Source organism: Onychostruthus taczanowskii, unplaced genomic scaffold, assembly GCF_017590055.1.
Source record: "Onychostruthus taczanowskii isolate IOZ18803 unplaced genomic scaffold, ASM1759005v1 scaffold53, whole genome shotgun sequence".
Classification (NCBI taxonomy): Eukaryota; Metazoa; Chordata; class Aves; order Passeriformes; family Passeridae; genus Onychostruthus; species Onychostruthus taczanowskii.
Genome location: NW_024502902.1, coordinates 3481227 through 3494747, shown reverse-complemented (window position 1 = coordinate 3494747; position 13521 = coordinate 3481227).

Genomic DNA, 13521 nt, shown 5'->3' with positions numbered 1-13521 from the left:
CTTCAGAAAAAATTATTCCCAGTGGTTACAGGGTGGGAAGTACAACCTGAGAGGGGCAAAACAATGCACGGAGACAGGCAATTGTGTAATTTCCATCTGTCAAGCCAACCACAAGAGTCAGGAAGGGTTGGACCATGTTTTGTTTCTCCTAGAAACTGAGGCAGGGAGACCGACAGTAAATTTGAATTTCCATTGCCTTTCCTTGGCTCCAGTGGAGAAAATGCTTGCTCTGTGATGCCCCAGTGCCATGAACACAATGGTAGGTGGTGTTGCCCACCAGCAATGCAACATGTGCTCTCTCTGAGTGGTGGCCTGACCTTGTGCCTGCTGCGTACCCACGTGTTTGGTGTTGGCCTGGGTGTCTCAGGACAGGTCTCTAAAACTGACCCCCCCCACTCATGACTGTGTGCTTTGAGAGACTCTCTTGGAGCCCTTAGAAATTGATGAGAGGAATGACTTGTGCAACTCAAATGGCATCACCAGGGAACGTGTTGCTGACCACCATCACCCATTCCCTGTGCTGAGGGCAGCTGCAGCAGCTCACACAGGTACAGACACACTGGCACACAAAGAGAGCCCCTCAGCTGCTCAACCTGACACATTGCTCTCTGCATGGTGGAGGTATTTCTCTTTCTCATAGGCAGCATGTGTGGCTCACACAGACATACATGCAGAAAACTGACACTTATTCCCTGCCTGCCCAAGGATTCCTGCACACACCCAGCCATTCTTTTTCATAATAAATGTCCATCTATTTTCATAAAAGGGCTGGGAGGAGAATAGTGCAGATGTGTGGAATAGACCTGCATCCTGCCTCTTCCCCTCTCCTTCCTGTCCTCCTATCCCCTGTTTATCAGCTCCTTTTTGGAAGGCTAATACATTTTAAAAAGGCATTCTAGAAATTGTTTGCACTGACACAGATGGAGCAGCTGTGAGGAGAGCCAGCAGCCTCCTGCAGTACAGCTTAGGTAGAGAAAATCTCTGTGAGCTGGAGGGGTAGGACAGCGTACAAATGGAGGCACATGGGACTGAATTATGGAGTGAGAGCCATCAAAGGACATCAGTTGAACCTGTCTTTTGCCAGGGGCTGAATGCTCTTGCTGATGGGGGCCCAGGAGCAAATGGAGGCAAGACTGCATCCAAGTTGGCCAGGATGGTGTTCAGTGGCAAGGTGAGAGCACCCATTAGAGACACTATTCCTGTCAGGCCTGAAACTGCTCAGCTGTGCGTCACACAGCCTTCAGCACAACAGGAAAAGCAAGGAGAAGTTTTCTGTCAGCTAAACAGGGTTATATGTACCAGGACTGCCCGCCTTTTAACTCCTTCTGTGTGAGCACTTGTACCTCACCCCTCCACAGCAGTGCAGGGATTGACACCAAAGGGGAACAACAGTTCTGTCAGCTCATACCATAAATCCATGGCATTGGTAAGGCTATTGCAATGGCCTCAGAGGGATGGGAGCCACTCTTTTGTATGGGAAGAAGCACAGCCTCACTGTATTGGGGCTGGTTGGAGTGGTGCAGTCAGATTTGTCAGCCCAACAGGAACAGTTCCTTCTGTCTCCCATCACTTATATTTGGTGGTTAGAAAGCAATTTGATGCCTGAGGGTGGGAGAGGCAGGGGTTCTGAGGTACTTCTTCCTTCTTAATTTTTTTTGTTTTGAGTACACTTTTCACGCAGAAAGGCCAGAGCACAAAGGTAGAGAGCAGGATGGCTCTTAAAGGCGCCATGGCCTCTCTGCTGCACCTTCCTCTGGATCAGTTCTGCCTCCAGCCTGGCAGAGGACCTATTTGGGGGGCTGGAGGAAACCCAGGCAGACAGGGGTTGAGACCTGGCCAGGATTTCGTGGAGTGTCACTGCTGTCACATCTGCAGTGTCTCTGCTCTAAGTGCCTGCGACAGGGGCACGCAGCAGTCTCATCTTGCCATGCCATTTCCAATCCTGCTGCCTCTCTGCAATGAAGATGAATGTTGCCTGTCCCACGCTATCACATTCCCCTGTGTGTGAGCCCATGTACAGACAGCAGTTTGCTGCTGAAGGCTGGTGCTAGTGGCCGGGTTCAAGGAGGCTGTGTGTGGTGGGGCAGAGGGATGCAAGGAATGAGTCAGGGAGTGTGGGCGACTCTGGGTCTCTGTGGGTCGTCAGTGAGGAAGGGCTGGCACTGACAAGAACAGGGCTCCCGCGTCAGCTCCAGAGCAGGGGCAGCACAAATGTCAGGAGGATGCAGGGTACAAACACCCTCTGAGCAGCCTGCAACCTCTGCCACAGATGCTGTGCCACACCATGGAGGGACACCTCGTGTCTGACAGCTGTGCTCTTCCTGTGGGGACAGAGTCGTGTCACTAGAGGTGCCAGCCCAACACTTCAGGGAGACAGTGGGGATGGTGCAAGGTGGCCGTCACATATGGGCCCTCAAAGGCACAGGCTGTGCAGGGAGAGCACCATATGTCCTGCCAGCACAGCGTGCTCTGCTCCTGTACCTTGCTGAAGGGACCTGGCAAACCTGTCTGGATGGGAAGAACAGAGAGAACAGAAGAGCCCTTGTGGGGTTGGACAGCAAGCAGTGTGTGGGGAGAGGGGGGCAGGACACGCTGCAGAGATGTCTCTGGGCTCCTGGCCCCTGGGGGCTACACTAGCAGGAGCACAGCCCTTCACCTGGGGCAGAACTGGGGCAGCACTGCTGTGGCTGTGCTAAGGGATGTGGCAAGGTGACTCATTTAACCTCCGTCTGAGCTACCAGGCTGACCTTAAGGGACCTACAGAAGAGACATTTTCTGCTGCCTCTTTAACTGTGGTGGGTGGCAGCAAGGCTCCTGGAGTTGGCTGAAGAGGTGGTGATTTGTGCAATTAACATCTAATCACTTCTATGAATATTTATTGCTAGTCAGCAAGCTTCTGAGTGACAGTGAAGCCCCATCTGATTGGGATCACATTCACAGGTAAGTCAGAGCCTCCTTTGGGGGTCACAGACCTCCCAGTGGGGCAGAAGTTCACAATGGTATCACCATCCAGCAGCACATGGGAGTCACATGTGCAATGTGAACATGGAAAACTGTATTCAACCCTTTCTGGAGAGATGGAAAAAATGAGATTTTAAAATTGCCTTGTTGGGGAGAGACACCTTGAAATAGTCTGAATATATTAACAAACAACACATGTCTGAGTTTGAGCCTGGGTATTTGCTTTTGGTTTTGTTGGATTTGGTTGTTTGCTTTTTTGTTTGTTGGAGTTTTTTTGTGTGTGTGCTCTCTAATTTATCTTCTATTGCAACATGGGAGAGAAAATAAAAGGGAGAGAAATATAAACCCTTGCAATTGTGTGAAAACTCACATAACAGTCAGGAATTTCTCGGAGCTTGTAATTGACCCTTCCTCCAAAATGGCATAAAGCGTGCAGAAAGATAGTATTTTGTTTCCTAAAAAAATACTACTTTGGGGTCTTTCTGTCATCAGAAATTTTGACCGTTCTCAACTTTGTCCAAATTTACGCTGCTTTGCAGAATCCTCCATTCTCTTCCTCTATCTTCTCTCTGCTTTAATCCTTTCACCTCACTTCTGCAACTGGTTTCTCTTTCCCGTGGTACCTTCTGTCTTCTGGGCTTTGCTCATCCCTCTCCATAAACTTGCCTTAACAAATCCCCTTTTCTCCTGATGTTGTCTCTCCTGCCCTCCTGCTCCCTGGACAGACCCAGCCTGCCTTGGCAGAGCTCTGGGAAAACCCCCCATTATCAGTGGAATGTGAGCTGTTAAACCTCAGCCAAACTCTTCTGCTCCTGCTGCTCACCTACAGCTTGGCTTTGCGCTGGAGGTGCTGCCAAAAGCCTGTTATTACCTAAATGAAAAAGACACACAGCCCTCCCTGAAAAGGAAGACACGCAGATAACAGTGATTTGCCTGTTGCCTGCTGCCTTCTGACTGAGAAAAACACCCCAAATTCTGGCCCTCAGTGGAAGATGAGGGACAGTTCTGCATATTTTCACTTTCTGCATGGAAAGGATCCTGTGAATTTTTTGTGCCTGGGTGGGAGAAGAGCCTCAGAATTTTCATCACAGATATCCCCTTCTTCTCATGGTATTGTGCTTGGCCTTGAGTGAATATAGGTAGTATGGGGAAAAAAAAACCCAGAAGTATGAGCCAATAATAGACCCAGAATAAACTGCATGGTAACAGGGCAGGAAAGAGAAGGGAGGGGGAAGAAAGGGAGGGTTGGCAAGACTGAAGTCATTATCATAGAGCACAGGGGCTTTGTCATGTAGAACTCTGTTTTCCTTGCTGCATCCTTCCACTTTCCTCACCAGTTGCACCTGGAACTGTGATTTCAATATCTAGGAGCTAATGACCTGCTTGGTCCCCACTCCAGAGGTCATTCAGCAGAAGAAAGTGTGCTTTGCACAGTGAAAAGCTAGAGGGACTTCAAGGGAGACAGCAGAAAGGGACAGAGGGGAGCAGGCAGCTCAGAGCCACGTGCTGTGGGGAAGAAGAACAAATCTTCCAGGTTCCTGGGAATGCCAGCTGAATCTAAAGCCCAGACATGCACAGCTTCACATCTCACAGCTTGGTGTCCCTACAGTGATGCCTCTACTCTGATGCAGTTAGAATTCAGGAAATTCAGGTAGGCAACACACTGGGGGCCAGTAGTCAGCCAGCCACGGACAGCCAGTATTGAGTGGTTTCTCTGTCCTGGGACCCACATTATTTAATATCTTCATTAATATCACAGACAGTGGCATTAAATGTAGTCCCAGCAAGTGTGGATGACACTGAGCTGAGTGGTGCATTTGACACACCTGTGGGAAGCAATGCCATCCATAGAGCTCTTTACAGGTGGCAGATTTAAACTGAAAGAGGGCAGATTTAGACTGGATGTAAGGAAGAAACTTCTTGTGATGAGGGTGGTGAGAGACTGGAACAGATTGCCCGGAGAAGCTGGGGGTGCCCCATCACCAGGATTGCTCAAGGCCAGGCTGGAAGGGGCTTTCAGCAACAGGGTCTAATGGAAGATGTCTCTGCCCACAGTAGCAGGGGATGGATTAGATGATCTTTAAAGGTCTCTTTCAAACCAAAACATTCTATGAACATATGCACATATGCACACATTCTTTTTCCACTACAGTACTTTGTTATATCCATTTACCATTTCACCATCATCTTTCCCAAGTTAGATCAAAGTATTGTCAATTTCCACAAACATAAGAATGAACTGTTAAAAAAAAATCCCAAGATTTTATTTCAACGTTGCCTAGTTTCTTTTGGGAGTATTTGTTTGTCTGCAGAAGAGAAAGAATCTGGCTTCCCTCATCCCTTTTTATATTTGGTCTGAGAATTGAAATTTTCTTTTCATTACCTTGACTCCAGGTGCTGGGGCTTTAAGGAAATTATTAATTCTTAGGATGCTTAGGACAAAATGGTGAGAATCTGTATAATTTCCATGCACTCCTTTCATCAGACAGCTCTGCTCCTGCTGTTAGGTGTGCCCTCAGGCTCACATGTCCCCAAGTGTTTGCCCTCCTGTGTTCCCCTGCACCAAATATCTCAGCACCACGTGCAGCTCTGCTTCATCCTTTGCAATCACACACAGAAATACCTTTTTGTTTTGGTCTGGTTTGTGGGTTTTTTCAAGGAAAGGTCAGTGTTTACCTTGCCCCATGGTGACATTTATCTCACCCCCTTCAGAGCCAGGCTTGTTGGCCTGAGCAACCAGAGCTGCAGGTGAATCCATGGGGCACTGGGAGCCCTCTGCAAATCCAGGGGGCCATTGCTATGAGGGAAAAAGGAGAAAAGGAAAGCCTCTGTCTTCCAGGCAGGCTTAGGAGCTGTTGTATATTTCCCCTCCTCAGGGCAGACAGGCTGCTCCCATGAGACAGGAATTGCTAAGAGATTGCAAACTTGTTGCTGTGAATTTCAGAGATGCCTGGCAGGGGCAGCTGGAGGGATGAAGGCTCAGTGTATTAAACTGGCCATAGTAAAGCCATAATGTGATTTTGCATGCTGCTGTGACCAGAATACCCAAACCAGCTCAGCACCTCACCTCATCAGGGACATTCTCCATACCTTCTTGTTGCTCCAGCCCCTCTCCCTGCACCTGCAGTGCGTGTCCCAGCCATGAGGGTTTGGAAGAATGCCTGTCTGCACAGGAGGAAGGGGGGACTTTGTCTCTTGACACCACCCAAGTCTCACAGGTGTGTTGGCTTCTTCATCTGCTCCTTTTAGGAGTGTGCCAAGCATCATTTACAGGTGGGAATATATCACCAGTGAAAGAGAGAGGGCAGGATTGCTTCCTGGGAAGAGGAGAAAGAAAGTGAGTTTCTGGGAAGGTGGGTCAGCTGAATATGGAAAGGACACCTGGGAAGAGAGAGGTCACGTGTCAGATGGGACAAGAATGAAGGGCATGGAGGAAAACTGGGAAGAGAGATGCTCCATGGAAAGAGCTGGGAATGGTCTGGGGGAGGGATGCCTTCAGAGGAAGTAGGATGTGGGCAGGGATCTAGGAGGATGGGTAGCCAGGAGATGGGGCTGTGGAAGGGCAGGCACTGGGATTGTACAAGGATTTGCAGCCAGGAGAGCACGAGGAGGGTGGTGGGCATTTAGAGAGGATATATGCACCACTTCCCACAAGGTATATTCCCTTTATAAAAATCCACTTTGTAATCTGGAATCTGGGATTTGCTCTGTTGGATCTGCCTCTCCTCTGCAAAGCATCTAAGAGAGTGCATCTTGTTAAATCCTCTGCCCTGGAGGAGGTGAGGAGGTCAGATGCCTTCAGAAGGACAAACACTTAGCAAAGCTGTTTCCCTACTGTTGCAGAGACCTTAATCCCTTACCTCCTTCCCCTGTTCAGGCTCTAATACCTAGAGGGAAGAAAAGATGAGAAATACAGGTGGATGCAAGAGTGAGCCCTCCATTCATCTTGCCTGGGACTCCAAGTCTGTGTGCTACAGTCCCAGGTGGATTGTGCTATCTGCCCAGCTCTGCAGCTGCCCTCAAGGGATGAGGGCAGGCAAAGCCTGGGGCTCCCTCCCAGACCTGTGTCCTGACTCACTCACAGCCACCCAAGTCTCCTGGTGAGATCCAGACTTGGCAACAGGGGAACACACAGGGCAAATGCCTGAGAACCCTGTGCATCAGGAGAAAAAAGCTAGTGTCAGGGTTTGCATGATAGAGGAGAAACCCAAATAGTACTTCTGTTTCTGCCCAAAAACTCTCTGTCTTCTCTGTCAGAAGACCTCAGGCATTGCTGTGGTCTCTGTCACACAGAGCTGACTTTCGGGTGCAGCTCAGGTGCAGAGGAGCCTGACTGGAAGTGAAAGAGGTGTGGGTTAAAGGAAGATTTGTCAGTGGCAATAATTTAGTCATTTGGCGGTTTTAGGGTGACTACTTCTGACACAGTGGGTATTAGCACAAGGAAGTTGTGAGACATTCCTATGCAAGTTGTTCTTTTCTAGGCCAGAGGAAGCCAGGAAGGGACCTGAGGGCTTGCTCTTCAGCTGTGAGCAAGCTTGTGAAAAACTTGCATTGCTTGGGTCACTGACAACTTGTCTGCCCCAGGGGCAGTGCTCCCCGCTGCCTGGGTAACAAGGTCTTCCATCTCCAGTGCTGGCGGCGTGGCAGTCAGCCACCTGAGGAAATGATGGATCAAAGCAGAATGCAGCCAAGGAAAACCTGAGAGGGACATGGAGTCTAACTCTGAGGTCAGGCTGAGTCTGTTAAGCAGTAGAAGAACAGAACTCCGTTTCTTCAGCACTCTGGAGGGTAAGGCAGGAGTATGGATAAATGGGAATGAAACCTAAAGTTCCTATGAGCAGGAAAGGGTCAGGGCCTCATACTTACCCCTTCATTAGCCTTTTCCTCCCAGCACCCAAATCAGACACCAGTTGCCACCATTTCTGTGCCAAAAAAGACCCATCACATATACAAGGGAACAGCAGAGCAGGTTAAGGGGAGTACATGGAAACAGCAAAGGCTACATTGCTCTGCCTTTTCCCTAGTGCTCTTTTCTTTCCCTTTTTCCTTTTGGTACCACATGTGCAGTGGTTTCCCATCCGCTCAGTGAGGAAAGGCAGGTGAATCCCTTTCTCACACCACCTCTCCACAGAGGGTCTCCAAGGGCTGGGGATGACAGTCTTTTCGGCCTGAGTTCTGTCACAGAGCAGAGAGGCAAGTCATACCTGACTGAGGATGGTGCTGCCACCAGAAAATGCTGGAAATACCCAGCAGGGCTCCAGCCAGCATCCAGCCACTGCTGCCAGGGGAGATGGCTCCATGCACAAGCTTCCTCCTTCCCTTTGAGGGACGGGGATGTCTCCCTTTGTTCTTCTCAAGGGAAAGGCGCCGCTGGGCACAGAGGAGGGGAGCAGATCTGTGTGGGTGTTGGGCAGTGGTTCCCCTCCCAGAAACAGGCAGGCTGTTAGCAAACAGCACTGCACAGGATTGTCATCATGAGGTGTGGAGTCACAGGAGTAGGGTCCCTACAAGAGGAAAGGGCAACCCTGTACTCAGTGCATACAGCCTGTTGGCCCTTATTTTTCCTCTGCTCTGGGCTCTGTGTGCCAGGATGAGATGCATCAGGAGAGGTAACATTTTGCTAAATCTTGAAGCTGACACTTTTAATATCCATTAGCACTGCTACTCTGCCAGAGAGCATTAGTTAAGATACATGGACTGTTCCATCCCTGATCCCTAGCGTCAGCCCTACTATCCCTCCTTTTGTCTCCCCAGCCCAGTATGACTGCTCTTCCCAGTACTGACAACATCAGTCATTTCAGGTCCAACCCCCTTGTTCAACAAATCTGTCAGTTCCATCTTTTACTCTGCTCATTTTCAAGGATTTTTGTATCTTGAGGAAAGCATCTCTCCGTGCAATGCACATGGACCAATACCCTGACACATTCCTAGAAAAGGACAGAAGGCAAAATTTCCTTTCTTCTGCCTCCAAGAAACAGATAGGAAGCGCTAAATGGAGCAAAGGAAGAAGGAAGTTTAAATACAAATGCTGGCATTCCCTCTTGGCTGCATTGCAGGAGTCAGCAGAATCCTCTGCCAAGATTTGGTTTTGAGGCACTGTGCAAATGAGTTGTCAAAGCCACCCCTGTCATGCCTCCACTAGCTTGGGCTACTGAGCATCCAAAAACAGGATCACAGAACTATAAAAATATAGAATGGCTTGGGTTAGAAGGGAGCTTACACATCACCTAATTCCAACCCCTCTACCATGGGCAGGGACATTTTCCACTAGACCTGAGTGGATTGCTCAGAGTCCTTTTCAGCCTGGTCTTGAACACTGCTGGGGATGAGGCATCCACAGCTTTCTCTGGGCAATCTGTTCCAGTGCCTCTCCATGCTCACAGTAGAGGAATTATTTCTAATATCTGATTAAGATCTTTCAGTTGCCCTCTTTCAGTTTACTACCATTCCCCCTTGTCCTATCACTACACGCCCTTGTAAAAAGTCCCTCTGCAGCTCTCTTGTAGTCTCTGCTTTGGTGCTGAAAGGCTGCAATAAGGCATCCATGCAGCCTTCTCTTCTCCAGGCTGAACAACAGTCCATGGAAAAAGATGGATCAGGAGCCAAGAGTAACATAAGCATGGGTAGGGCAGTCACCTCACACTACTCAAGCAGGGGTGGTGATAGAGACAAGAACTGTGAACAAACTCCGATAAACCAAGAGGATGAAGCAGACCTCAGGTCCATTCAGGAGCCACACAGCTACAGTGCAGCAGAAGTAGTGCCTTGGCATGAGCTGAACTAGACTTCTGGGGCCCAGCCAGAGGATGTGTGGGTGGAAGCCACAGGTAAGACTGACCAGAGCAGTTAAGGCTCATTCGTGCACTTAGGGCCCTGACCCTGTTTAACCCCACTGAATGCCATGCCCTGGCTGTGGTGATTACTTCAGGTGTCAGTGGGGGTAGGTGGGCAGCAGTTACACCATTATATTCAAGCCTGTGTTTGTGATGAAGAGACTTATACATGCCCAGTGTATCTGTGCATACTTATATGAAGCTGTGTGACTACTGAATCCAAAGGAAAAAAAAAAAATTGCAGCTGACAGAGCTGCTCAATCTAGTCCCCTGGTAATCTGGTTTGCTCTTAAAAGTATGAGTGAGTTATTTTTACAATTTCTATCATCTCAGTTTAAATAAATTAATGATGGGAAAATCTTTTTCAGAAAGACAAGGCTTAGCCTTTTAATTTCTTGGTCTCAACTGTTGTATTTGACTGAGTTTGAATCAAAGCAACTGTCCATCAGTGTACCTAGGCAAGTACTAGATGTACAAATATGCTTCAGTGACCCCTGTTTAGAAAGGTGCTGGGCAGATGGTTAAAGAGTTTGTAACCATGCTAGGAAGTTGAAAGTTGTTTTCTTGAATATGGGGAGACATTTTTGTCTGAGACCTATTTTATTAGGATATACTAGGGAGTTCTCACAGTGAGAAATAGAGGAAATAAAAATTTCCTCCCTACAGGTAGAGGACCTTGTCACCTTGTCCCTATGCAGATCAGAGGTAAAAGAAAGAGGTAAAAATGAAGAGAAGAAATGAATGTGTGTTAAGGTACCAAGCATGCACAGATGTCTGAAAGGATAATAGTCACAGAAGAAGAACTGATTGGAAGTTGCACATACTAAACAAGCAGCTAGACAAAGTCTTTCAAAGATGTTATTATTTGGAAATAATTCCACAGCAAAGCACAGGTGTGAAAAATCAGTATCTCATACAGAAATTTCTTGGCAGAACAGAGAGTGCTTTGGCAGCTCCATCCCAGCCCCAATACCGCAGCAGCTCCAGGCTGCCTCCTGTCATGGACCCTAGCCTTGCCTTGTGGCTCAGGCTGGGACTAAGATCCCACCTCTGACCCACACCACAAACTTCCACCCAGCACAACTCTCTTAGCAGTGTACATTTAGTTTTGTCTCCCCTGCTTTAGACCCACTCCAACCACACCTCTAGTTTTTATCTTTATACCTTCGCTAATGGCTTTTATCCTCTCTACAGGATGTAATGGATTTTTATAGACAAGGCTCTTAGCAATGGTCTTTGCTGTGCTAAGTTCATCTTGAATCCTCAGATAGCTTTCTTAAAATATCTGAAATTGCAATTCAATGTCTTCATTCTACCCTGTCTGCTGTTTTTAAAGGCAGAATCCAGCTATTTATCTTAGGAGCATGAGATAGTATTTGTAGTGTCTCCTATCAACATGGTGTTCAGGCACCAAACAGAAAAATCCCTGGGATTGCAAAAATTCTGGAACTGCTTCTTCTGCCTATGGGTATGCTCAAGTCCCCTGGGACAGACCAAGAATTTTCCTCTCCCAAAGTTCTTCACCCAGAGGCTGATGGGGCACTGGAACAGCTCCCCAGGAAAGTGGTCACAGCACCAAGCCTGACAGAGCTCAAGAAGCACATGGACAATGCTCTCAGGCACATGGTGTGACTCTTGGGATGTCCTGTGCAGGGCCAGGAGCTGGACTTGATGTTCAGGATCAGCATGTTCTGTGATTCTGTGAGTGCCTAATTCCTCTTTAGGCACTTGAATTCCCTTTGATTGGAAGGGACTGTAACTGTGAAAACTAAAGTAATTTGTAATTCCTTCACCCTGGTTTTTAAGGGCCAAAGTAGCCCAGAGACAGACAGACAGAGTGAATGAATTAAGCAGCTCTGAATTAATCTCTAGTTTAGCAACATGTTCCTTTAGTTCTCGGGAAGGATTAGACAGGCAACACCTCGGAGCTGACCTCTAAGCTCTACCTGCTGCTACAGCCCAAGGTTGATTTGCCTTGGATTTGAAGCAACTGCTGTCAATAATATAAAACTCAAGAGGTGAATAACAGGCCCCCTCATGAGATCTTATTTTTTTCCCCCAGCCACCTTCTCTGATCCTGCAGCTTTAAACCCAATGAAGGAATGAGTAATTTTTTTCCTAATGACTGAAAAAAGGCAGATAAGAGGTAGGTCTTCAAATTAAGAATCCAAGACTTGATTGCAGCTCTTATCATATTTTTCCATTTTTTCCCCTTTTTCCCAACAGAAAATAAATTGCTTCAATAAATTATGTATTTAATCTGCATAGAGGACCAGCAGACTGGGCTCTCCTTTTAATATTTTCCATTGCGAGATAATCAACCCGTTCCTCTCACTGCATGGAACAAACTAATAGATTTTGAACAATTCCATTATTTGATGATTTCTACCATTATTAATACAAATTGTCTCTACTCACTTTCAATTAGGGCATTTTTATTTTCTAATAAATCCCAAACAGGTTCTCTCAAACACCACGTAAATATGGAGAGATTATTGCGCTTTCCATTTAAACAAAGAACCCATCACATTGCATGCCTCACCTCCCTCTGCTTCTCATGACTTTCTTTTTTCCAAACTCTTTTTCCATTTTCCCCTCCTGTCACTGTCAGCAGACTTCACTTACTTTCTTCTCCTACTGCCTTCTTCCAAATCTAATTCTGTGTCTGTGGGATGTGGTTTGCCCCACAGGCAGAGCAAAGATCTTGGTGGATTTTTTTGTTGGGGATGGGAGGTTGTGGGGTCTCTGGTTTTGGAAGGGGAAAATATCCTTTATAAAGGCCCCGAGTCACACAAATAAGGCCACTGAAATGTTTGTGAGAAGGTGCATCAGGACATAATCACACAGTAAAAATGTTAGAATGAGCCACCCTGAAAAAGCCAAAGATCTAGAATTTTGTCCTAAGGAGCAAATGCTTAAAAACATGTAAATACAAAATATTACCCTCAAAATGGAATGTCATCTTTTCAGATACCAACTGTTGTACAAACAGCTCTCTTTCTGCTATTAATCGAGTGCATTCTCTAAATGGTTCTGCTTAGAACAGACACTCAGCTCACTTTTTAATGCAGCTACTTCTGGGGTGGAAACTGCTGCCCCGTGTGCTCCTGCAGTGCAGCAGCGTGTCTGAGTGGCATGAGATGCCTGGAGAGGCACAATGCAGCGTGGAGGATGTCTGCACTGCCAGCTTGCAGTAGTCTGCAGACCCATTCTGTATTCAGTGCTGTGGTAGCACAGTTTAGCTGTCAGGAGGGGCACCACGAAATCCAGCCCAGCAGCTGGACAGGACTGGTTGTGGGTGAGGAGCAGCATGCACACCCAGTACTGTAGCAGCTCTCCCCCAGCACGGCAAGTGGATGCTCTGAGGAAACCACCAGCCTCAGCAGGTTACCAAAGGCATCCCAGCTGCCTTTCCCAGGAGAAAGGAACACAAACAGGCCATGGGTTTCTTCCTACAACTCATCTTTTTTACTGCTGCTGCCTGTCCTCCTGAGAAGTAGGAGAGTGCAAGTTGTCAGCTGCTATGGCAACCCTGCCTTGTCTGGCAAGGAGAGGGGAAGGATGAGAATCAGGGCAGGGGTGGGAAAGAGTGTGATGATGGAAGATCTCCACAGCTTGGTTCAAGATAATCAATATGCACTCATCATCCTTCATCACTGCAAAACAAATGAGGCTGCAAGGCAGAAGGGGAGGAGACTGCTGTGGGATGGACAGGCATAAGGACAGG